Raw genomic sequence first — 24468 nt, 5'->3', positions numbered from 1 at the left:
TAGAGCTAGCTGTGGCTGTGAAGCCTGAAAGTGAGGAAGATATAACAATGCAATATGCAAAGACATGAAACAGTAGTTGAGTTTTTAGGCTTGGCCAAGATAGACCTTAACACTGCAGAAAAATATGCTTACCAAAACAGTAGAAAGTTTTAAGCTTAATAATATTGTGTATTGTTAATAGAAAGCAAACAAGCAAGCATTGTTTGAAGAAGGTGTACGTGTGTTTTGAATGATTGGATAAAACAATTGCCTGTAAGCTTTAGCAATATGCTATTGGCTGAAAAACTTATAAAATGTTCTGTAAGAAAGAGATCTTGACCTGCTCGTGGCAGACGTGAGCTTGTGCCATCTCCTGTATCTGCACCTGAGACTGGTGCCCGAAATAAAAGCTCATGATGCATCACCCAACAGTCCCATCCTGTTTGTGAGAAAATTAACCTCCAACAACCTTCAGCCCATCTGCACTGAGCACCCACCCTGCTCCCTTCCTGGAGTGCTGAGATTGATTGCTATGAGACTCCTGTCCTGAGAGATGGGTCCCCCTTGCCTCCCTGGGCCTGGGGAGATCCTGGTCCACTACGGCACTCTGGCACCTGGTCATGATTACATTTTCAGTTGACTGGTTCTCTGCACTCACAACTCAAATGTTTAGACATAGGTGACTGGAAACAAGGCACTGTCACATGGTGACAAACGTGTGGGGTTCACAGCTATCCTTGTTACTACATCAAAACATCAAGGTAACAACACTGACGTCTTCCTTGAATGGAGAAAAATAATGTGAGGTGTGGATAGTTAGAGATGTTTATTTGAGTAATCCATAGAAAAGGTACCAATGGAAATCTTGGATTAATGCAGCAAAACCAGTCTTGCATATACCCTTTTCAAGGTTAGACATGTTGTTGCATTTATAAATTATACAAGAAGAGACTTCAGATGAAACACAGAGGATATGTCTTTAAATGTACTTCTCTCATTGTCTAAAAGTATAATAAATCAGATCAAAACAGTATTTACTACAGTTGAAAAAGATTATTTTTAACTAAGCACAAACCAGATATTTAATATAAATTAGCCAAGAAATTTGTATAGTTTGATATTGAAAGTGAAGAATGTGAAGAATGCTGAAAAGTTACAGACATATTCTGTGCGCTTCCATCAACAATTTTAGTGCAGTTTCAACTAAAATGGTATAAATATAATCCTAGAATATCTACTGAGCAGGGAAAATCCTATGTTTTGCAGGACACATGCTTCGTAATTACATACAATGTCAATAAACTAGAGACTATGTCATCATCTATGAAACAAAGCAAACTATTTTGATAAATGTTTCATTTAAAATATATTTTGCTAACTTTTTTATTTAAACAATGAGAAAGGATCAAGTCAGAGCTTGTCTTATCCTGCTATGGATTCTAGAGGGCACAACTGATTTACTGCAACTAATTAGACAAGGGCAAAAAAAAAGTAAAAACCTAGCAATCAATTTGTTACAGGTTCACCTGCAGGTGTTCAAAGCTGGAAGATGGATATCTGCCTATTTTTCATTTGCTGCATATTGCTGCAAGCTTGGAATTCATAGTGCTGGCCTTTGGATGTGCTACCACTCCATCAGTGCCAATACATGTACAGGATATCAGCACTTCCCAGGAAAGGCTTCCTGCTATGTGGAATAATGGTCGCTGTTGCATAAAACCTTTGTTTGCAATTCCTACTGCTGGTTTCAGGGTGATTCACTTGCCAGAGGTCCACATAAAACTGTGTGCATTTTCACCCATCCTTAAAACATGTTATAGGCCTGCCAGCGGTTCCCTAAACTGTATAAATGTGATATAATCTACTAAATACCCATTACATGTCTAGTGGCACAACATATTAGATATGCCAGCAAGCACCAGCTTAATTTCCAGGGCAAGGATTTAGTCAGCTGGCCATAATTTAACCAGCAGCAGATAGCAGTCAAGTTTGCATTAAAATCTGAGAAAATTGCTGATCTCCATTCTCTCTCTCTCTCTTTCTCTTCTTTTAAAATATTTTTTTAAAATTATTTTTTCCACAATTCACTTTCTGAGAGAATCTATTTGTTAATGTATGTATGTTTATTCACAGACCTGACTAGCTAGTCTTTCCAGGCAAGCTGTGTGAGCTCTTACATCGTTAGAAGCAGTTTGGGATGGAGTCTGAGTGTCAAAAACTGTATGGCAGATAGCTCTTTGTACCTAGTTATTATTGCTGTGCTGCGTAATACTTAAAAGACAATTTTAGTTGTGAAACACACTCTGCTTCAAAAAGAGTAATGATGTGTAAAGTATCCCAGAGGACTGAGCTCCAGGAATCTAAAGCAGTTTCTGATAAGCAGAAATTCCACTTTAGAGAACTTCTAAAGAAATCCCTATGTCCCTCCATAAAAGCTTCAAAGTAAATAATGGCAAAATTGACATTTTTTGCCTTGGGAGCTCCACTGCTGTCTCTTTCTAAATCCTTCAGCTCCGTAGTTTGCAATGACACGTTGTTCCTCCAGGTACTCTCTTACTAATAGGTACTGAAAAAATATTGCTGGACAGGACAGTTCTATTACAAAAGACATAGGATTTTAACATGTTTCTGACATCAGGACAACAGTAATACCTTGGCTTTTCCCTTGAGGTCTATCTAAGTAGCAAAAACAAAATTATAAAATATGGGGCAACTTATACCCCACACAGAAAAAACCTCCCAAGTACTTTCCCTCATGGAAGTGAGGAAGTAAGAAAAATATTTTAACAGGTTTTAATATTGAAATTACCCTTGGCACCAGAGAGAGTAAAAAATAACAGTAGAGTAATCCAATTTTACAAATCAAATCTGTACAACTATTTTTGTCACATCTAGGAGAGGTTTAGGGGAAGAGCTGCATCTCTTGGTACCCTGGCTCTGGGAAACCCCTCCATCACTTTCCTATAAAGATGTCAAGTCACTTAACCAGCCATGGTGCTGTGGAGACAAATTTATATAAACCCTTCACCCTAAAGAAAGCTTTGTCTTAAAGGAACAGCACTTAAGAAATATATAATCTTATAAACTGTTTCACATCTGCCTTCTTTGGGATTTTCAGATTAATGAAATTTACCTTTATCTTCTGCTGCTGCTTACATTTTAGAAAGACTCTTGTTTGCTGTAGTTAGATAGAAGCATAATCTATCCAGAATGATTAAATCATCAACATGTCCTGCTGTCTCAAGGCAAAGGCTGAGCTTCTAGATCATGGATTAACAAGTTCTGTTTTAAAGGTTTTTGTTTGTTTGTTTATTTGTTTGTTTGTTTCCTTGCAGGTTTTAGTTTAGTTTTATCAGTTTTCTTCACAATATAATCCTACCAAAAGCTGTGTCAGCACAACCCAGGGTAGTACCATACTGCAGCATGGGAGGAGGAATGTACATTGTACTTGAGATGCAGGAATACTTTAAGCTGGAATTTGTTCTCAAGGTGGCTTTTTTAAGATACTGAAAACTGTTTTATAAAAATGTATTCACAGTGAAGGCTGTGATTTATTTAAGCATATAAAGTAGCTTTGTATGTACATTACACTTCTGACTTCTCAGACCAGAAAAAATCTCCTATCCCAGGTTTGGAGGGGATGATGCCACCAAAGAGGTAATTTAACCCTGTTGCTTCAGGAAAGGCACACCTTAGTGGCAATATTAGTCTGAGGAATTTCCACACTCATCCTCCTTCCCTGACTCCTCGCTGTGTGGCTGAGTTATGCTGGCCCAACACCTTTCTGGCTGTGGTGTTCAGCAAATAGGGAGCACACTTTGTTTGAAAAATCATAACAAGACTTACAAAATGAAATTATGTACATTTTAAAATAACAGAGTATTTTTTTTAAAGCCAGGTCATCTCCTTTATCTAATTTGCAAAACAGTTGCATAAACGCTTTTGGAAGCAGAAGTGAGAAGAATGCTGAAGACTGAGGAGGGAAGTAACCCTGAAGTGGAAGGGTAGATTCCTCTAAGGCAAAAGAATCAATGGTGACTTCAGTTATTGTATCCAAAGATTTAAAATAATGAACTGCAGTCTGAAATAAAATACCAAAAGAAAGCTCAGTGGGCTTTTACCTAGTTACATCCACATATAGCTGGCCTCCTTTCTTGTAGCTGGAAAATGAACTTGCTTTAACAATATTGAAATCTTTTACGATGGCTTCTGTATCATCTGAATGTTAAATATTTACTATTTTTTAGTCTGGAGAAGTAAGCAGCAAAATATAAATCCCATGATTTTCAAGAAGAGACATTTAGCTGAGAAATTATTATTCTTTTAGTTTAAGAGTAATAGTGAGCTCTGGTTTTGTTGGTTTGGGGGTTCTTTTTTTTTTTTTAATTAGTCAGGAGCATAGTAACATGGATTAGCAATGCTGCTTCACAGAGCTAGAGGTAGGAAAATTAAATCAGTGTGTCAGTCTGTAATGCCATCTGATGCACAGGATAAAACTTGGGCTTGTCATATCAGGAATGTGGGATCATAATGGCATTGTATAAACTCTATAATTATTTTTTAATTGATCTAAATGCTCAGGAACTTATCTATAGGTCTCCTCCCTTATCACAAGTTGATGCAGGACATTACTTAACCCCCTGTTTAGATTTCTGTGTGTGTGTTCCAGTACTTGAACAGTGTATCTGTGACCATCTACTACGTTGTAACCTATGACTTTAATTAATGGAATTAGCAGTAAAGTTATCAGGACTTTAAATATTTGTAAGAAATCAGGTGTTTGAATATAAGATCGGAAATTTGAAGGCGTGTCTTTAGCTTTGGATTATGAGTGGATACTCCACTGCATGCTTGTTCTTTGCATTCAGGCATTAGGAAAGGTGAGTAGCAGCTTTTAAGAATAAAACCACGATTTGAATTCCCTCATATCAGTGGGAATCTTTCTTTGTGTCTTCTGAGTTTTAATTCATTGTAAAAATAAACTGAACTTGCTGGTTCCTCTTCCTTCTCTGAGAAGTTCTGTGGCAGATTACAGTTTACACAGATGAAAAACAAATTGTGTATGTGTACACAGAGCATGCTTATTTGTATATGTATATACACATATATAGGCATGTATATAATGTAAATATGCAAATATTTATGGAAATGTAGAAGTATGCTTACTTCTGTTAATTTCACCATCATTTATTTAGCCACCATAGAGAAGCAAATAGTCAAATGAATATGAATTGGGATGGAAAAGCATTGGCAAGTATTAGGATTTAGGAATGTGTATCTGGACTATAGCTTAGAGCTGGGAAAATCCTTCAGGTTATTCTAAGTAAACCTCCAGGCCCCTTAAACACAAAATGTGTAGTTTTAAATAGCACAGTACAGATTAGAAAAGGTTCTGAAGGCAGCACTAGTCAGATCGTGATGTTGTCATAGCAACAGACATTGAAATTCAAAATATGAAGTACAAAATGGGGGTGGGAGAAAAAGAAGGGTAGAGAGGAGAAAAATAGCAAGTAATAGTGAAAATCTCTAAAAAGAATATGAAAATAAGGCTTCTGTAATCAGTGATAGAATAACTATAATATCCTTACTCTGCTTACTATTGCATTTTTTTACCTTTTCCATACAAAAATTTGAAAATGCTTTGTAAATGTTAACAATCTACACCTTCTAACATCCTGCAAGGAAAGTATTGATATTGTTACTTATAGATAGAAATACTAAGGCAGAGAGTGCTTTGCATAAGTAGAATACCTATGGCAGAGGTAAAAAGAGAATTCAGCTGTTTGCTTAGCTCTGTATTCACAAGCTCTTTGCTTCATTGCTTTAACATGCCTCAGTTTTATGATGTTATTATCTGGCTAGGCAATAGCAGAACCAGAGTAATTTTCGTAAGAGTGGTAGAAATATTATTTTTCTGACACAAAAGCTCTGGTGCTTTAATACATGTTTTGTATAGTTATTTAAGGGTTTGTCAGTATTTCTGTACAATAATCATGACAGAAAATAAGAAAACAATGAGTAAAATGGTAAATGGCATTTTTTTTCAAAGATGTTCAATAGTTTAGAAAAAGACACTCATTCATGCCTTACTCATCAAGGTACTGCAGCAAATCTAATTCAACAGGAAGGAATAAACCTGCCTTTGTTGGGGAATCAAGAAAACAAACAGCAGGTTAAAAACCTGAGCTAACATTTTTGTTGGGTTTTCTTTTAAATTTTATTATTTTATCTTTCACAGACATATCTTTAAAAGCTTTACTTCTGAGTATATATCTATACTAATATTTCTCTATTGCTGACTTGTATATAATAGAATTATTTAGTATATCCAGGAGCTTTTTTTAATGTTGCATTTTACAATGACTCCCATTTTATTTCAGCACTATGACAGAGCGATAATGAGGAACTTTCCATCTCTCCGTTTCCTACATCTATATTTCTTTCCTAGGCATATAATTTAGCTTAGAGTCATTATTCTTGAAGTAATATAATGCCACAGTACGTCTCCTAAGAATAACTTTGGGGTTTTTCAACATCAGTATCATACAGCAGTATAGAACAACAGATAACTTGCATGTCACATCCAGGAATTTTAGGCAATGAGCCATAAGCAAAGAAACTAGATAAACGTAGAAAAGAAGCATTAAAAAATTATGGAAATATGCTGACTGAATTATAGATGACTTGCAGTGTACAGAGAAGTTGCAGCAAACAGAAGAGCAAAAGGAAAATAATTATTGAAACCTATATCTTACCTGAATAGGACAAGAGTTTTACTATTTAAGAAGCAAATCTCTGGTATTTCTAGGGTCACAATGGTGGGTGAATAGATTATGATAGACTGAAAATTCTCTAGTAGTCAGAAGGCCAGAGGAAATTGAAGCATGAGCTTACAGAAAATAAGTCATGTGAGAGGTGAAGGATGACCCAGGATACTGAACTAATTTCTCCAGATATTTTTACCAGACAGCTGCTATTGTTTCAGGTGGTTGGGCCATGAAATACTCTGCCTGGTAGCTGTTATGGAGCTGCACCATGAAACCTGGCATGTATCCAGGTTCTTGCCACACTTCTTGAGGCAGTTTTGCAATGACATCTGAAATAATTCTTCAATGCCACTGTTGTCCAAACCATCAGGCTTTAAGTACTGATGCTGATCACCTCTGGTCCAGCATGAAGATATAATGTGTAAGAGTTAACATCAGGAGCTGTTGAGGGCAGAATGGAAACTTTCAACAACGTTTATGAGGGAAGCCTTCTTGCTGCATCATGAGGTTCAGAAAGGTTCTAGCTTTCTAATGTTTTTGTCAGAGAGGAAGCTAGGTGTGGCTGGATCAAAACCCAGTCCCAGACTCAGTCAAGAGTTCATGTCTGAAGATTTTTATAGGCATAATCAAACCTTAGCACAGCTTTATCCTGCAGAGTTAAGGATAGCAAGCCAATACAGAAGAATTATTTATTTTAATTGATGATAAAAGTGCTTATACTTAAGGGATCTTAATCAGAATTTATTACTACACAGTGAAGACAGTTATAAGTACTAGCATAGTGCATGATTTATTGAAACAATACTGAAGGAATGATATTAAAGCTAGCAAAACAATTACTAAGCAGAGATTGGTGTTACCCATACTGACAACAAAGGGCAAATCAGCCTGCTCAGCCTTGAGGGGCATCCCCATTCAAGGGTGGAATCTCCTTACTCACTCTGAGAGGTGGTGTGTTAGAATTCCCTGCAATTAAAAAGAGGGGCTGGGCTTTTGTGGTACAAGGTGATCCACAGTCATATGTCTCTGGGCCTGCAGCATCACCTCAGCAGTTTGAGATAAACTATCAGCACTTAGACTTGTTGGGCCTTCAACAGCAACTTCACCTGGCACATCCTCACCAGTGCCAGTTTCCATCAGGAAAAGTTGTTCTTCACATCCTCCAAATGTTTCACTTTGGGACTGATGAATCAGGCTGATTCTTCAACACCAAGCAGAGCATGAGGCCCCTTCCCCATCCACTAATGATAATTTTTGCAAATAGGGTCAAGTTTGAGCTGTTTAACCCCCACTTAAGCAGACCATCCTGCTACAGGAGCAAAGGGGAGAGGCTGGAAGAAAGTACATCCAGGGACTGACAGAATGTGTTGAGGCAAGAACGCATCCATTTCCCTGATCCTTTTTGTCTCTTCTGGATACTTGCAGGAAGCAGCCTCTCCAATTTTGTACTTAGGCGGTGGGCCCTGGGTCAGGCTTGGGAGGAAAAGGGCAAAGGAAATATGTACTGGGCTGAGTGAAGGACTGTGCAGAACTGGAACACTGAGACAGGCTGGAGGACTGGGACAAATTTATTTTACAAATTATTTTATTATTTTAAATAAATAATATTTTAAATATTTTAAATATTTTAAATAAATATTTTATTATTTTAAATAAAAAATTATTTTACAAATAAATTTGTGTAGTTGGATTTTAATTGCAAGTGCTGATAAATTTTTAATTTTTTTTTTACTCAATTAATAAGTGCACTCTCTATATAAAATTAATATTTTTATTTTCAAAATATTTTGCGTATCTCTACACTACATTGCAGTGACTATAGTATAGGAACATCTCTTTTTCATCTTTATTTAACAAATATATGAAAGCTCCAGGGGAAAAAACCCAACCCTGTTACATAAAAAGGCACATAGAATTCTTTCATCCTCAAAAATCAAGCAGGTTCTTTGATAAATTTTAAAAATTTCTGATCAGAAAAAACTAATGAGGAAAGTTTCTTTTACCCTCTACCATTGCCTACGAATTTTCACAAAGCTGAAGGGTCTCAAGGCCAGCTAAACTACCAAATTGTAGACAAAAATCATGCAACATCTTCCATAGCACATAAGACTGACAAGATACCTCCCCAGTAAAACAGTCTGTGCTTTAATATAGCTGAACCAAGGCTGGCTCAGGATGTTTGCACCAGCATCTGTCATAAAACACTCTAACTGATGACTTCTTAAGGCAAATTCAGTATTAGCATATAAACTTTTCATCCCAGATCTAACATAGTTGGAAATCTACAAATGTAAATTACATCATAAACCCCATTTACTGCAGCTAAATAGCGTTTTTTTCCTTCAGAACTATGTCAATTTGTTTATGACTGCAAATAGGTCTCAATTTGCCTCAAGGTGCATAGGGATGAGGTACAAAGGAATGTAATTTTTTCTTATTTGATAAACAGGTAAATGAAGGAAATTATTTCTGTAAGCTGTTTGGGAAGAAAAGGTGTGAATGGCTTAAACAGAGGTAGAAAACTGCAGTCAGCCAAGTTTCATTAATGCTCTTTAAACACTTTAGTCCAAAAAGAAGCTGTGAATTGGAACATGACTGCTCTGTGCACATCTCTGGTTTTAGGGTATTTCCTAAATATCAACTTCTCAGGAAGAAAAAAAAAATAAATACTTATCTATAAGTCTAATCTAAACAGTTAAGGGGCTCTTCAGGATCTGTGAAATGTGCAACCAGACTATATTATTCTTCTTCATTAAATTGATTTTTTTTTCATTTGATTTGAGCATAATCTATTATAAAAGACAATATAAAAGGCTTTAGTATTCATGGGTTTTCCTGAAACCTTTCAAGGTAGTGTCACACTAATAGCTTTTTCCCCATTTTTTTCCCTTGGATTTTTTCCTCACTCTTGTTTTTCTTATTTATTTCCCCCCCCGCCCCCCGCCTTTTCTTTCCTTTTTTTGCCCTTCATTTTCACTTTTCAGTTTTCTTCCCCCCTTTCCCCTTTTATTCCCTTCTTTTTCCTGACACTTTTTTTCCTTTATTTCTGCCACTTTTTCTCTTCCTTTTGCCTTCTTTTTTTCTTCCATTCACCCCCTTCTTTTCCCTTTTTTGTTTTCTTCTTCTTCCCCTTTTACCCTGTTTACTTTTTTTCCCTTCTCACCTTTTTTAATTTTTGCCCCTTGTATTTCCCCCATTTTTTTCCCTTCCACACCCAATTCTCTTTTCCTCCCCCCTTCTTTTTCCACTTCTCGCTGCTTGTCTCTCTCGCTGAGCTGCCGAAGCATCAAACCACAGGGACTCCTTGTCCACCTGTCCGCCAGCAGCCGCGGCGCCCAGGAGTTATCTCTCAGCATCGCGCACCACCAAGCCTCACAAGCCTCTCTCCCTGCCGGTAGTGCGGGCAGCAGGGACCCGCGGGGACGTCCCCAGGGCTGTCCCCAGGTCTGTCCCCAGGGCTGTCCGCAGGTCTGTCCCCAGGGCTGTCCGCAGGTCTGTCCCTAGGGCTGTCCGCAGGTCTGTCCCCAGGGCTGTCCGCAGGTCTGTCCCCAGGGCTGTCCCCAGGGCTGTCCCTAGGGCTGTCCGCAGGTCTGTCCCCAGGGCTGTCCCCAGGTCTGTCCCCAGGGCTGTCCCCAGGGCTGTCCCCAGGTCTGTCCCTAGGGCTGTCCCCAGGGCTGTCCCCAGGTCTGTCCCTAGGGCTGTCCCCAGGGCTGTCCCCAGGTCTGTCCCCAGGTCTGTCCCCAGGTCTGTCCCCAGGGCTGTCGCGCCGCGGGCACGGCGGGAGAGCGTTGCCAGGAGAAGGAGGCGCGCGGGAGGCGCCGGCGCGAGCATAATCCCCCTCCGTCGCCGCGCGCGCCAGCGGGAGGCGGACCGCGCCGCCATTGGCCGGCTGGGCGGCGGGCGGGTCCGCGCGCATTGGCCCACGCGGGTCACGCGGCGCGGGGGGGCCGTGACGCGCGCGGCGGCGGAGGGGGCTCGGCTTGTCAGGTAGGGACGGTCCGCGCGCGCCGCCCGCGGCCCCGTGGGCGCGGCGCTCGCGCGGGGCTCCGGCCGCCCTCGCCCCGCCGGCCCCTTGGCTGCCCCGCCCCCGCCTGCGACCCCCGGGAGCGCCGGGAACACCGGAAGCGCCGGGACCCCCGGTCGGCACGGGGAGGCGGGCGGGCCCCGAGCCGGCTCTACCTGCGGGCGGGGCGGGGCGGGGCGGGCAGCGGCGCCGCTCGCGGTTCGTTCCGCCGGGGCGGCGGCGGCCGCATCCGGCCGCGTCCCGGTGGCGTCCCGCGGGGAGGTGTCAGAGGCGCCGCTCTCCCGGCGGCGGCTCCGCCCTGGCGGGGCAGGGCCCCCGCCGGGCCCGCGGACCCCGCCCCCTCCCAGGGACCGCCTCCGAGATCCGGCCCGGGGGAGGCATAAGGCGGGTTCGGTCCTGGTCCGGCGGTGCCGGCCTCCGGCCCGGCGGTGGTGGGCGTGTCTGTTCCCCTCCCGTGCTCCGGCCGGGCTGGAAGCTCGGGGAGTAACGGGAGGACGCGCCGGCCACCTCCAGGAGCTGCGATGTATGATCATTCCGGCGTCCCAATAAATACAACAGCCCGGGGGAGTCGGTTTGGGTTTTTGAGTTCTCTTCCACCTTGGTGCCGCCTGGCAGTTCTGTACAGCACAGCGGCTGCCTGAACTTCTGCATTAGTGTTGGGTGCAGAACCATGGTGGGGCCTTCTCAGTGTCGCTGCCCTGGCGCTCTTCGTGTGCGTTTTAATGCTTTGTGTGTTTGAGATTTCGGTATCTGCACGGGTACTGAATACTCATATTTGGTGTTCGAGAATGGTTTACACAGAAGGGCAGTAAACTTCCCTTTTCATGTTGGAGTATGTTTCTGTTTGGTTAGATTTTACATGAGCATACTCCCCTGAAGTGACACATCCTCTGTGAACACCAAGGGTTTTGTAGGACCTTTAAAACAAGCCAGCTCATTTTCTCTATGGATGAGGGCATCACTGCTTTTCAAGTAGGTAAAATAACTTTTACCTGCTTTGAAGCAGACCTGTTCAAAGTGGCTTTAGTCCTCTGCTCTGTTGTACTGCAGATTCCTTCAAGAAGTTGCAGTGTGAAAAAAAACTTCTTGACCAAAAAAAATTATTGGGTATTAAAATAATTTTATTAAAATAAGTTAATTTTGCTTGCTTAATAATACCTAACGAGGAGATTGCTTCTGCAGTTTATTTTATGTAAGTGCTAGTCTTTGAGAGTCTCAGAGAAGTGTGACGTTGGCACATCATTGCTCACAGTCAAAGCAAATTGCAAATAATGGATTCATTGTAGGTTGAGTTAGAGTTGTGGTTGTTGTTGGTGAGACCAGTATATGTTCCCTCATTTTATAAATTCCTTGTAATGTGTTGACAGAAATTGTCAGTACAGTTACAACTTTAAAATATACATGTATGGAATGTTAACCCCAGTAAAGTTGGGCTTTGGAGATATTACTTTGAGGGAGAAGATCAAGTCTTGTATGTACAGAGTCACTTAATAGCTGAGCAAAAGCTCAGTTATCCATCACATTTCTTGATTTTCTACAACTGTAACTTCATGTCACAACTGAATCCTTTGTCCTTTGTCAGTTGGTGTTTGGATTGCCAGTGTATAAAGTCATCATGTAGAAATAATTCTGACGCTTGAAAGCAAGACAGGCCAGAGAAGGCAATGAATAATACAGAGAATAGAAATCTTCTGTTCCTTTGGAGTTGTTTGATAGAGCTTAAAGAATAACCAGCAAAAAAAGATAAAAGATTTTATCTGTGCACAGTACGTCGGGCCAATTTTGATATCAAAGAACGTTAGTGATGCAAAGATGGGCCTTTGTTTAGAGGGGAGGGGAGGTGACATTTGCTTTACTAGATTGGAGATATTTAACTGAGAGCATAGAAGGGAAGTAAAGTTTGGCTACAGGACGTGCACTGCAGTTAGGTAACATGGGATGTATTTCAATACTTAAAATGTTCAGAGTTCAGTGTCATTCTTCCTGCCGTGGAGAGCAGAGATGCTTTAGGGGTACAGTTATATTGGATGCCAGAGTGGGGCAGGCATCTGGTGGCCTCTTCTTTGTCCATGAAGCCCGTCTCCCTGCCCCGTCTGCTCTCCTGACTTGCCGCCTATCCTCGGTGTTCCCTCAGCTGGGAAGCAGCAGGGTGAAGGAAGGTATGTTTGCCATGTCAGGCTGAAGGCGGAGAGAGCTGGCAGCAAGCCCGGAATTGCTCCGTACAAGGAGATGGGCTAGGAGCATGAGGTCATCACAGGGAGGAGTTTTTTTGCAGTGTGTGGGAAGTAGGTCTAGGAAAAGAGATTTTTTTTTTTTTTTTTTTTGCTGGCGGGGAGGAGAAGCAAGGGAGTAAGAGAAGAGAAGAACGCCTAAATGCATTCCAGTAGGAAGTAAACCACATATACACTCCTATTCTAAGATAAAACTGTCCCCTTAGTCATGGCCTAATTATATTGTTGAATGTATTTGCCCTGTGAAAATTAATTTCAAAAACTTAGTGGAGAGTTTATTCTACGGTAGAGATAGTCTTGGAATTGTTGAGTATTCAGTGTTTTATTACAGAGATAAAGGATTTAAAATTCAGTGCATGAAAATATGCAGCAAGTTTTTGCTGTTCAACATTTGTGTCAGGTAAATATAGCATGTCTTTGAAAAAGTTTATTTTGGAAACTTTTTCACAGTAGTGAATCAGTGAAATTCATTGCTTTGTTTCCAGGGCTTGAGACAAGATAGTTACCTCTTATTTTAAGAGCTGTATGTAAAGTCTCACAGTACATAGGAGGTTTTGGTGAGGATTCTTAAAAACCAGCAAGAGTCCTCCTAAAATGGCTTGTATTTTTGTGTTTGGGATTGTAAATTTTTATTTTCTTGTAGGACGGCTTCATTGGATGGAAGGCTTTGATTGCTGTTGGCTTGTAGCATGAAATCGTATTTGTGACCATTACTGTAATTATTTTCTATTTTCTCCTTCAAGTTTAAAAGCAGAGTTCAGTTCAGTGTAAGGAGTCTGCAATAACTGGGAATTTTTTAACTCCTGTGTGTTTCCCTGATGATAGTAAAAATAAATTCCCAATAATTTAGGGCTTAATGCTGTTTTCAATCTGAGTGAGTGAGCTACCTCATGACAGCATTCTACTTTGGATTTCAAATTGCTGTTTGCTCTATAGTAACCAGCTTCCCTTGCATTGCTGCCTTCTGTGCCTGAGAGAAAATGCCAGGTGCTTTAACCACATACAGACTTTCTTCTTCACATCTGGGCTTCTTACTAACCTGCCTGCAATACTCAGATGTGTGTCATAGCAGTTTGTAGAGACACCTTTCTATACTCATAACTTTACTGCAGTTCAGTGGCTGATTTCTGTGCCCAGGTAAGGGTTTGACAGAATGACTGATCTCTGGAGCATGGTACTTGGCGCTTTAGAATCTTATTTATGTTGTGGGCTTGTACCTTGAGCAAAAAAGGGTATTTTGTTAGGATTTCTGATATGGCTGCTTTTATTTTCTGCTGAGGGGACAGTTGCTACTTGGACCAGATAATTCCTTCAGGTTGTTGACAGGGTGAAAGATAAAATTGATAGGGTGAATGTGAAGTAACAACATTAATTGCATACTGTGAGAGCTTTCTGTGATGTAGCTCTCTATTAAGACAAACACATGAAAGTGTCAGCTGTTGAGGAAGAAATAGAACAATCGTGTATACTGTTAATCTGTCCTTTTGGTATGCTGTACAATATGGCCGGCAAAATACTGTAGTCCACTTGTAATCCTCTCAGTACGAGCTAGTAAGAAAATACTTAATGAATAAGTACTTCTCATGTTAGTTAGCATGTTAGTGCTTCTCATGTATTTGGGATTTTTCTATATGGCATTCAAATCTTGATCTCAAGACAGGTAGGTGTCTTGCAATTGTCATTACTTGATCTTAAGTCTCACAACTTATTTTTTCACAGTGTGATTCTATAAGTGATTTATTTCAACAAGAGGAGCTGAGACATTAAGAAATTAAGCTTAAGTATAAAACTTAATTATCATAATTAAGAACTAATAAAAAATCAGTTATCTTGTAAATAGTGGCAACCTGCGAAAAGTCTGTGAATTGTTACATATTACATAAGCACTCTTTGCCAACAGAAGAAGTTAAATCCAGAGCAGTGTTTAAGTGCATTAATCATGAGCCATTTGTTCCCTGAAATTGCCCGTTTAGTAAATGGGAGACACACAATTATAGCAATGAGCCTGATAAGAGTCATGAAGATGAGCCCCTCTGACAGAGTGCTGAATCATACTCAGAACACTCCATCCTCTCTAATAAATGAGTTGGGCATTTCTGGAGAAAAGCACCATGAAAGTAATTACATGATCACAGTGCATATTCCAAAGAGGGTGGAATTTGGTTTTGCATCCTCATTTTGTGAGTCTCTTAATTTCGTACTTGATATGTCAGCCTTGCGGCTTTTTGCCAGTTCTGTTTGTGCTTAACTTTTTGCTTTAGAAAATTCGGAAAATCGATTCCATACATTGGCAGATATTGTAGCTTGCATTGTCTGTCATCACAATTGTAATGCTTGCCATTTGAATTGTGAGTGGCAGTTATAAGTTGTTTTCTCTCTTAATAGAGAGCTGGAAAGAGAAAGGACATAGATTTAATAATTTTTTAATGAGACAGGAATTATTTTATTGGATATTTGGTGCTTTAATACTTGGACAAATAACCTGTTAATAATGGCTCAGCTGGTGGAGGTTGTTAGCTGCTACATTCAGAAATCACAAGATTCACCTTTGGTAAGCCTATAAAAAAGTAGGAGTAGCATCATAGGATAAATCTTGGTTTTGAATACATAAAGTTTATCTGCTGTTACACTGTATAAATTTGTTAAAATATTATCACTGTAGTTTATTGCTATTGTGTCTGCTCAAGTACAGCTTTTTAAAATTATGCTAAAACTTCCTTTCTATATTTCATGTGTCTTTCAGATAGCATCTGACTTCCTAGTTGTGGATTCTGCTTTGAAATGTTTGTGAATGTAAAATAATAACCCACAGCATTTATACTCTTAAGTTTCAGGAAGTACAGGTAAAGGGTACAGCCAGGCAGAATGTCATAACAGACCTTCCTAGCTCACTTTATCAGTAGGGGTTAGTAGTGTGAGTGTGGTCAGTCTGCTTTTGGGGGGACAGCGGGGGGACCTGCCGTATCCAAAGCTCTGATTAAGCAAATGGTTGTCAACATTTTGCCATTACAATAGCATGGCTTGTGTCCCTTCGCAGAATTTTTCTCAGTAAATTGGGATTTCAGATTGAGAGATGCAGTGAAAGTCCCTTCATCTGTCTCTGAGTACAGTAAAGCAAGAATTCTGAGGGAGGTAAATAATCCTTGTCTACAGTACAACATTATTGTCATCTCTAATTTGTTTTTGAATTACGAATGTTATGAAGAATATTGTACTTTTACATGAAACATTGGCTACCTGATATAATTTCTAGAAAGAATAGTTTTGAGAGGTAGAATGAAAGACTGGATAAGGAGTAATAATCTATTACAGTAAAGATCAGATAGGCTGAATTTTGTATATGCAAATAAATTTCCATATGAAGAGTCCAGGCATGCACATGCACTTTAGAACCATTTGTCCAGGCAACTGGAAGATTAAACCTCTGCCACTCTTACCTGTTTGTAATAGTTTGTAATAGTTTAATATATTAATTAAAGCTAATGCACTTTCAAATGAGAGTAATACCCTTCAGAAGGAGTGTTCTTTGTAACTAGGATGGCTGATGACACCCAAACAAAACTGACTGGAACTAAGAAAAGAATAGGTAAATTTCATCATATATTTTGATATGTATTTGTAGAATGTATGTATTAAAATTTGTTACTCACTTACAGCCTGTAAGAGGGTACAAACGCATAGTTCAGTCGTCTGCATTTTACTGAGAGTAACTATGTCCCATTTAGCACAGAGAATTATCATGGTATCTCTTAGGATATGGAGCATGGAAGGAGCAGTCATTCAGATCAGGAACAGCAAACAAAGGCTTGAGGCAACACCTTTCACTGAACCACACAATATATTTCCAGCAGTGCAGCAGCCTGGAATATCAGCAGTTGGGAAGACACAGAACTCTCTCATGGACCTGTGGTCCTCATGGCCAGTATTTTCTATACAGAATACTGTGTAATCAAACTACATTAAATTTGGTACAATGATGCCAAGGAAATAAGTGACCTCGAAGACTGAATGAACAGTGTGTTAACTAAGTAGAGGGTTTAATGAACCAGAAGGATGTAATTAGTTTAATGAAGGAGGAAAGAAGAAACATCCTGATTGCTCTTTCAGTTTCTTTCCAAAGAGCAATAAATTCTTGGAACTAGATTATGTTTCTCCTGAGGAGACCATTACCGTCATATATTACATATATAGTTTTGTTATCTAATTCTTTTTTCTGAGGTGAAACATTCTGGCTGATATTGGGCCATAGGAAGAAATTAAATGCCTCTAGACTTTTTAAAGTATTTCACGTCCTGTGGATTTATCTTTTTCAATGGCTGTTCTGAAATCTTGAGAGCTAAGACAGTGCTACTGGGAGAAGTTTCTAGTAATATTCTGGATTTCTAAGTTGAAATGTGCTATGGCAGCAGCCAGATGAATTTTGGGACCTGAAATCTTCAGGAGGAGTCTTAGGTGTAGCTTTGTGATGATGAGACCCCCTAGTAGGAGAATTCTTCAATGCTTTTCTGTTGAAGAAATGTTTACATAGGCACCCTTGGGACTGCAGGTTTGCATGTGGGTCTTACGTGTGTGTTAATTCCGACTTGCCATGTACTCATCTCAAGACAGGTGGATATCAAGATGTGAAATGCTACTTTCAGAGGTTTGGGGTATTTTTCCAAATAAGGAAGGCTGCTTCCTACCTTCAGTCTAAAGAACTTGGTATCTAATTGAAACCTAAATATATGAGAGAAATCAGCAAAGAATTAAGTTTATTAATTAAGTTAATTAAAGGGCTTGGAATAACTCTTTAGTCAAGATACTTACTACAGGTACATTTTTATTTCAGTATTGGCTGTTTCTAGGAGTTGTTTCTACCTTCACTAGTCATCTAAGATAAGAAATCTCTTGAAAATGCAATAGTTTCATTTTTTTTAGCTGCTCTTTTTTTGTTCAGAAGTTTCTTTAGTATGCTATATAATACATTAAGTGAGCTTGAGTCACTGATACATTTTTTATTCTGTTTTCAATTTGTGGCCAGTTTTTGGACATTTTAACATTATGTATTTTTTTTGGTAATTCTGGAACAGTCCTTCTCTTTAACTGGTAGAATTGGTTAACAGGCCTGGAGGTCCACAGTACCTGCCTTGTGATAGTCACTTTTAGCAGCCTTATCCTGTTCAATCTGTTTTTCTTTTAGGATCTAGTGTGATCATGTTGCAGCACTGCAGAATTGGGAGTTTAGTGAAAATTTGTCAGTCAGGAACTCTCTATTGAAGCCATGCCTTTCCTTGCCTTTCCTTGAGTCCTGGAGCTGAATTCAGGGGAGATGTAATTCTTGGAAAAAGAGAGAAAGGAAAGTTGTTTTTTTTTCTTGTGAACACATGAAAGGTAATGAGAAACCAGATGAGTTTACCTTTGGAAGCAAAAGAAGCATATGGCTCTTTTGGCACTTTTTCAGAGTGAACAGGACAGCAGAAGAGTCTTGAAATATTAGTGACAGGATGTGACTTGTGTCAGCTAGACCAGCGTGTTTCTTCCTAACCTGTATCTGCCTTCACTTTCTTTTCTTCCTGGTAGCATTTAGTCTTGCTATTTAGCTGTGACTGTGAGGTAGAAACTTCTACAGGGTGGAAACAGAACTGGTTGAGTAACAGCACATAAAAAGCACATACTGCATGGCTCACTAGCAAATGTCAGTTCTACCCTTTGCCCATTCTTTCAGAGAAGGCCTGAGATGATAAAGAACATGCTGAGAAAGTTACCAGGCCATGGGAAGTAACAAACAGCTAAAGGTGTGGTGGAGAATGAGATTGCTGTTTAGAACAGTCTGGGCAGATGGGAGATGTCATCTGGAACAAAGCAGGGGTCAGTGAGTATGAAAGCTCACTGGCTGTCTGTAAGCTGGGCAGAATGGATGTGTGGTGGGGAAGATGAAGTTCTGTGAAAAAAAAACGTGAATTTTTGGATAATGAATAAATAAGGATATATTATCAAATTGTTAGGAAGAGGGTAAGCACTTGGAGCTTGAAAGTAACTTTAACTAATATCTCTGCTCTTGTCAGAGTTGGTTGGTCTTATAGTACCCCACTGTTTCAGCTTCTGACTGCTTATGTCATATGGAGAGTAATTGCAGGGTGTTTAGAGGATAGCAGTGGTTTAGAAAATGGTTTAAAATGAAAGACTGAAAAAATTAGAATTGTGTCTTGTGATTCTAGGCAGGGAATATGGGAGTTGTGTTTTTGAGCTTTTATCTGTTTTGCTTTTTTTTTCAGACTGTTGCTAAGTGTAAATCATTATTTGATGGAGCCACGGCTTCTTAGTTGCATTTATTTTTAATAATATCACAGCTGCAGGAGCTGCTAAGGAAAAATGTGGTCTTCCTACAGGTGCAGGGATGGGAGTATGAGAGTGTACTGTTTGAGGATGTTTGTACATGACCAAGTGAAATCCATGTAGTTCAGTACTTGGTACTGTCAGATAATAAGGGGCTGTTGGCACAAATATAGAGTAATAGTTCCTGTTCTGCTTCTATGGTTTTGACATCTTGAGATGGAACTTCTGCTGTTCTACGAATCTGTTTTTTAAATTAATTTTTATAATAACTTTGTGCTTCTTTGTTTCATGATATCAGAAATATTTTTAGGCATTGAATTATCACATTTAATTATTTACTGGGCAAAGAAGGACATAAGAGCAACTTTTGAAAAATGTAGTTTGATGTTCTCAAGTTCTTCTGGAAAACACTTCAGGCATCTGACATACCACATCACTCTGTGCTATAGTGATTTTTTCTTCTGGTATACTTTGATCTTACACCTCTCATTCTTGCCTGCTTTGTGAGCTAAAAATTCACTTTTCTCTGTATGTAACCTGCTCCATGCTATGATCAGTATAAACTATATCTTTTCTGGTGCTTTATGTTTTTCGTGAGCTAGAAGAACTTGAACATACAGGAATGCCACTAATGTATCAGCAGCATAAGAATATGTTATGTTTTCCCTTCCTTCATTAAAAATAGTCTAATATTTTGTATGGTTTCTAACCTGACTGCTCGAAAGCACTGAACAAATGTTTTTAAAAGTGTGTGTTCAGAGACTACTACAACTTTTTCTGGTACTGTTATTAAATAACTCCTACTGGTGTATTATTTTGCATTTATTGACATGTGACTTAATCTGCTGTTTTCTGTGCTTGCTGCTTAGTGTTCTGAGGTTCTGTGAGTTTTGTAATGATCTGTTGGTTTTGATTAATCATAATAATTTTGTATGAAGCACAGATGCTTCTGTAGTGACATATAAGCAGGTAAGCATTCTGAAGAGTAGCCCAGGTCCTGGCACACATTATAGTGAGGCTTCTGAGCTCTTTCCCCTGTCAAACTTTTTCTCTTAAGTCTTACCCTGCATGGTCTTCAGTTCTCTAGTAGCTTCCTATCACAGGTATCAGCAGAAAATTCCCACTTCTAATACATTTCACACAGGATCCTTGAAGCCTTTACAGAACTCTTCAAGTTGATTTTGCTCTACAAAAGCTGCATTGGTTTTTTTTTTTTTCCTCATTTGAATTGTTCTAGTCTACAGATTCTTAGGCATGATTTTAACCACCTTGTGCAGTATCAGGGTCAGACTTTGTTGTGCTTCTTCTGATTTCCTTGTCACATCTGAAAAAATTTTGATTCCACTCTTGATTGTTCTTTGCTTAGCTCACCTTAAGCCTAAGTTTTTGAAGAAGTAATAAATTGGAAATTTGATAGCTGCGGAAGATGCTTCAGTGTTTTGGCTCAATAGCATCTGACTGGTGAATTTTTACTACTAATTTGATATTTTTATTTCTTCTCTGATGCCTCATTTTTAGAAAATGCCTTATATATCCTAAATCTAAAGAGGATCTGATCTGGGGATTGGCTTTTAACTGCCTTGGTAGTAATTTCAGAAAACAACAGATCATCTGGATTTTCTGTTCTTCTGTCTTGATCTTCTTATAGATTTGTCTTTTATATCTTCATTAGAAAGTGGATTATTGCATTGTGGTAGCAAGATGTTTGTAACTATCACGTTCTCCTATGTTTGAGCTCAGAAATAGCAGTGGGAATTTAGTGACATTTTATTGCCTTCTGACATCTGGCTGTGCAATTCACTGGAATGCTTTTATTATGCTTCCACATACTAACTAGTGTATGCCTATCAATTAGACCTGTATTGGACTTGCATTACTAACTTCTACTTGCATTACTAAGTTCTACTAATGACCTGGGTACAGATAAAAAAAAAATGCACATAGGTAAAATATCAATAATAACTGGAATTCTAAAGAAAAGTTGGGTTTTCATTTAATTTTCATACTGACAAACAAAATCCTGCCTTCTAAAATATGTGATAGGGTAGTTCTTTAGAAAGGAAAATAAGTGTGTTAGTTGTTTTTGTTCAGGGAGCAGAAGATAGAACTTTTTTGTGTTGAAGTGGCTCCAATCTGTTTTGTTTGATAAATGGAATTTTTTTTAAGGGCTTCATTTTTACCACATGCAATTCTTAACATCTGATTGAAACATGAATGTGCCCAGGTGCTCATAGTGATGTTTATTCCACTTTCACGAGTCCCATTTGAATGGGGATTAGGGATTGTGTTCCTGTCCAGTGACAGTCTGGGGTTTGCACCTGGTTTGTATTTGTGTTAGAAAGACTAGAGCCAAATTTACTCTAATGTTTTTCTCCTGCTTGTACTTTTTTGCTAGTGGAGAGTTTCCTTTGGGCTTTGCGACTTTGAAACAAATGATTTTATATCTGTTTTTTAAATGTAATGGTTGTAATCTGCATTTTTTTTTCTCCTTTAGTATCTGCTTGCATAGCTGCTGTTCTTTTCAGTGCCTGAATCTTCACATCACTTAGTCTTTTCTATTTTTGGTCACAGAGAATAGAAGTTTTGTATTTATATTAGGCAGTTCTTTGTTTCTCAAATGTCACTAAGTAACCAGAAAGGAATACTAAATAATGCCTGCTTGAATGTGAACTAATATTGTCTCTTCCCAAGATTTTATAAATGTGTCTGTGATCAGTGCTTTGTTTTAAGTAACAGAGATTTTGAAAATAGTTTTGCTTTCTTCACCCCTGCACACTGTGTCTTTCTTTCAGTTTTGCTTCATGTGTTTTTTCCTTTGAGGGCATTGCTAAACTGTTATGGAATGTCTCATCTGAAGTCTGACATTCTAGCATGGGACTGTGAGTGAATGCTTGTCAGGGGTCCACATGTAGAGATTATACAGTGTACCTTGCACTTGTAAGCTGTGTGCAAAACTTGTTCCTTACCATTCCTTAAATTCAATATATGTTCTTTTCTTAATATAAACTGTCAAAACCCTTCTGTGTCAGTTTGCTTCACCTAAATTGCAGAGTTACAACTTGAAATTTTGGTCCTGCTAGTCATCGTAACTTTTTGACCCCTTACTTTTCTAGGTGTTAGGGGTATTAGAGCCAAATAGGAATTTATGTGTCTTGAGTGGTTCCTTTCTCTTGTTGCCACTTGTTTTCTTCCACTTTTATGAAAATGCCACTAATAACTTGTTCTTTCATATAACAAACTTTGGCCTTTCATTTTCCTTGCTAATGGGTTTCTATTTTCATTTTACCAAGGGTAAGGTTCAGAAATAAATAAAGTTGTCTAATTTTTCAGCTACAATACACTTGTCATAAAAAGTTCCAAGAACTTAAAAAAAATCTTCTCTTACATGTGTAGAGGCAAAATTTTTTCTTCACTCAACATTATGTGAAGTGATAGCATACTACTACTAGCAGTCATTTGAGAAATCCACTCTTTTAGTTGAACTATCTCTTTTTTTAAAAAAAGGCAGCTGGCTTCTGGTAATAACCTGAAAATACAGGCCAACTTACCCAAGTTTGAGTTTTGTAATGTATTTGAAAATGCTGAGATAGTAAAAAGAAGTTTGTTATGTTTTTCTTTCGCAGAATTCCCAGAAAAGAAAAAAAAAGGTATATTTCAGTAGGTGAAAATCAGAGGAAGTAGCTGCTGACATAGGAAAACTGTATAAAGGACATTTCTGAAGGAAAACTTTTAAGGTATGTGAGCTTATGCTTTGCAGAAAAGCCTTCCTGAAAATTGTCTGCCTGCTTTCCTTTGAGTGGACAAGTATTTCAAATCAGCTTTGAAATAATCAGGCTAACTTGTATTACCACTTAAGGTCTTTATTGTTGCCAAAAGCTTTGCAGAAGGATTGGTTTTATTAGTTTGTGTTGTATACCTCATATCTATGCATACAAAGATAATGTTATGAATATGTGATTCGTGATTAGTGTATTACAAATGGTAGGTAATGCATGTGTTTTGTGTTTCGTGGTCTTGTGTGTTCCAGGAATAGATCCTACACTAATAGAAATTTCAACTGTTTGACTGTCTAATTTTTGTTTAAGGTGTGGATGGGTGCTAAGAATTATTTATTTCATTCTTTTAATGGAATATAACTACTATAAGCCTTACATTGAGAAATTGAGAAGGACTGTCTAACAAATGGATAATCTGTTGTAAAAATACTTTTAGTTTGGTACAGAAGCCTTGATTTTGAGGATTTGTCTCCTGAATCCAAATCCTTCTTCTTTTCTGATTTTTACATATTTTTAATGTTTGTAGAAAGAGTTTTCAAAATAAAAGACATGCTGTATTCTCTATGATTTGGAGCCCATGCAGATTTAGCAATCTGAATTCATAGACAGTATATGAAGAGTGAGAGAATCCAGATCTGTGATGTACTTTCCTATTCCAAATTTAACTGGGGGTCAGATATGCTTTCTAAAACTTATACTACAAGGTAGTTTAGAGCTTATATTGATTACTTGCAAGTACTTAAAATTTTGTTGTTAAACTGGAAGCTAAAAGCTTATTGCTATTTGTGGTTTTCTAGTTGCCTACCTTGTCACTGGTACTGTGAAACCGCAAGTTCCAACTGATGCATGTAGATCCATTGTTATTTTAGGATTATGAGTCACAACCTTGGATGTAATTGATGGCAACATGTAGAAGGCACCAGTTTTACCAGGGATTTACTCTGAGACGTATTTTACTCCTAAGGTTAACAAATACTTTTTGACATATTTACATGTACAGTCATTATTTTAGCCATCTGTATCTATGTCTGTATGTCTATATCAATCTTATATTTAAAAATTTAAAAAAATAGTTGAAACTAATTTGTCTTATTTGGTGGTGCTGGTATTTTATTGCTTTTACAAAACGTGCTAGAATTCTGTTTGAAACTTCACTGGCATGTCAAATTATGCAAGCTTTGTTCACATGTGGAAAAAGAGATTAAACCCCATGGGCATCTACCAGAAGCAGAAAAAATCTCTTCACAGTAAGAGTAAAGCAATTCCTGAAGGGTTTTTTTTTATGTATAAATTTAGCATGTCATGTTTGTTGTTATCACTTCTCCGTGTAGCTTGTTTTAAAACATTATGGCATCTCTGTTTTTTCCATTAAGATA

The 24468-nt window shown here is 38.7% G+C and overlaps 1 protein-coding gene across 2 annotated transcripts in view; it reads left to right on the top strand.

Annotated features, from left to right (window-relative positions):
• The first annotated feature begins 10701 nt into the window (after positions 1 to 10701).
• FER (FER tyrosine kinase) overlaps positions 10702 to 24468 on the top strand; it is a 157254-nt gene continuing 143487 nt past the window's right edge. For both annotated transcript variants that reach the window (XM_088054103.1, XM_088054104.1), the window contains exons 1-2: positions 10702 to 10733; positions 22940 to 23050. The gene's annotated coding sequence lies outside the window, so the exon portion shown is untranslated. The remainder of the gene's footprint in view (positions 10734 to 22939; positions 23051 to 24468) is intronic.

This window comes from Pseudopodoces humilis, chromosome 4 (genome assembly GCF_049639895.1).
Source record: "Pseudopodoces humilis isolate 2021_Gansu_Grassland_sample_001 chromosome 4, ASM4963989v1, whole genome shotgun sequence".
Classification (NCBI taxonomy): Eukaryota; Metazoa; Chordata; class Aves; order Passeriformes; family Paridae; genus Pseudopodoces; species Pseudopodoces humilis.
The sequence above is the reverse complement of the archived record's forward strand: the minus strand, read 5'-3'. Positions and strand labels throughout refer to the sequence as shown.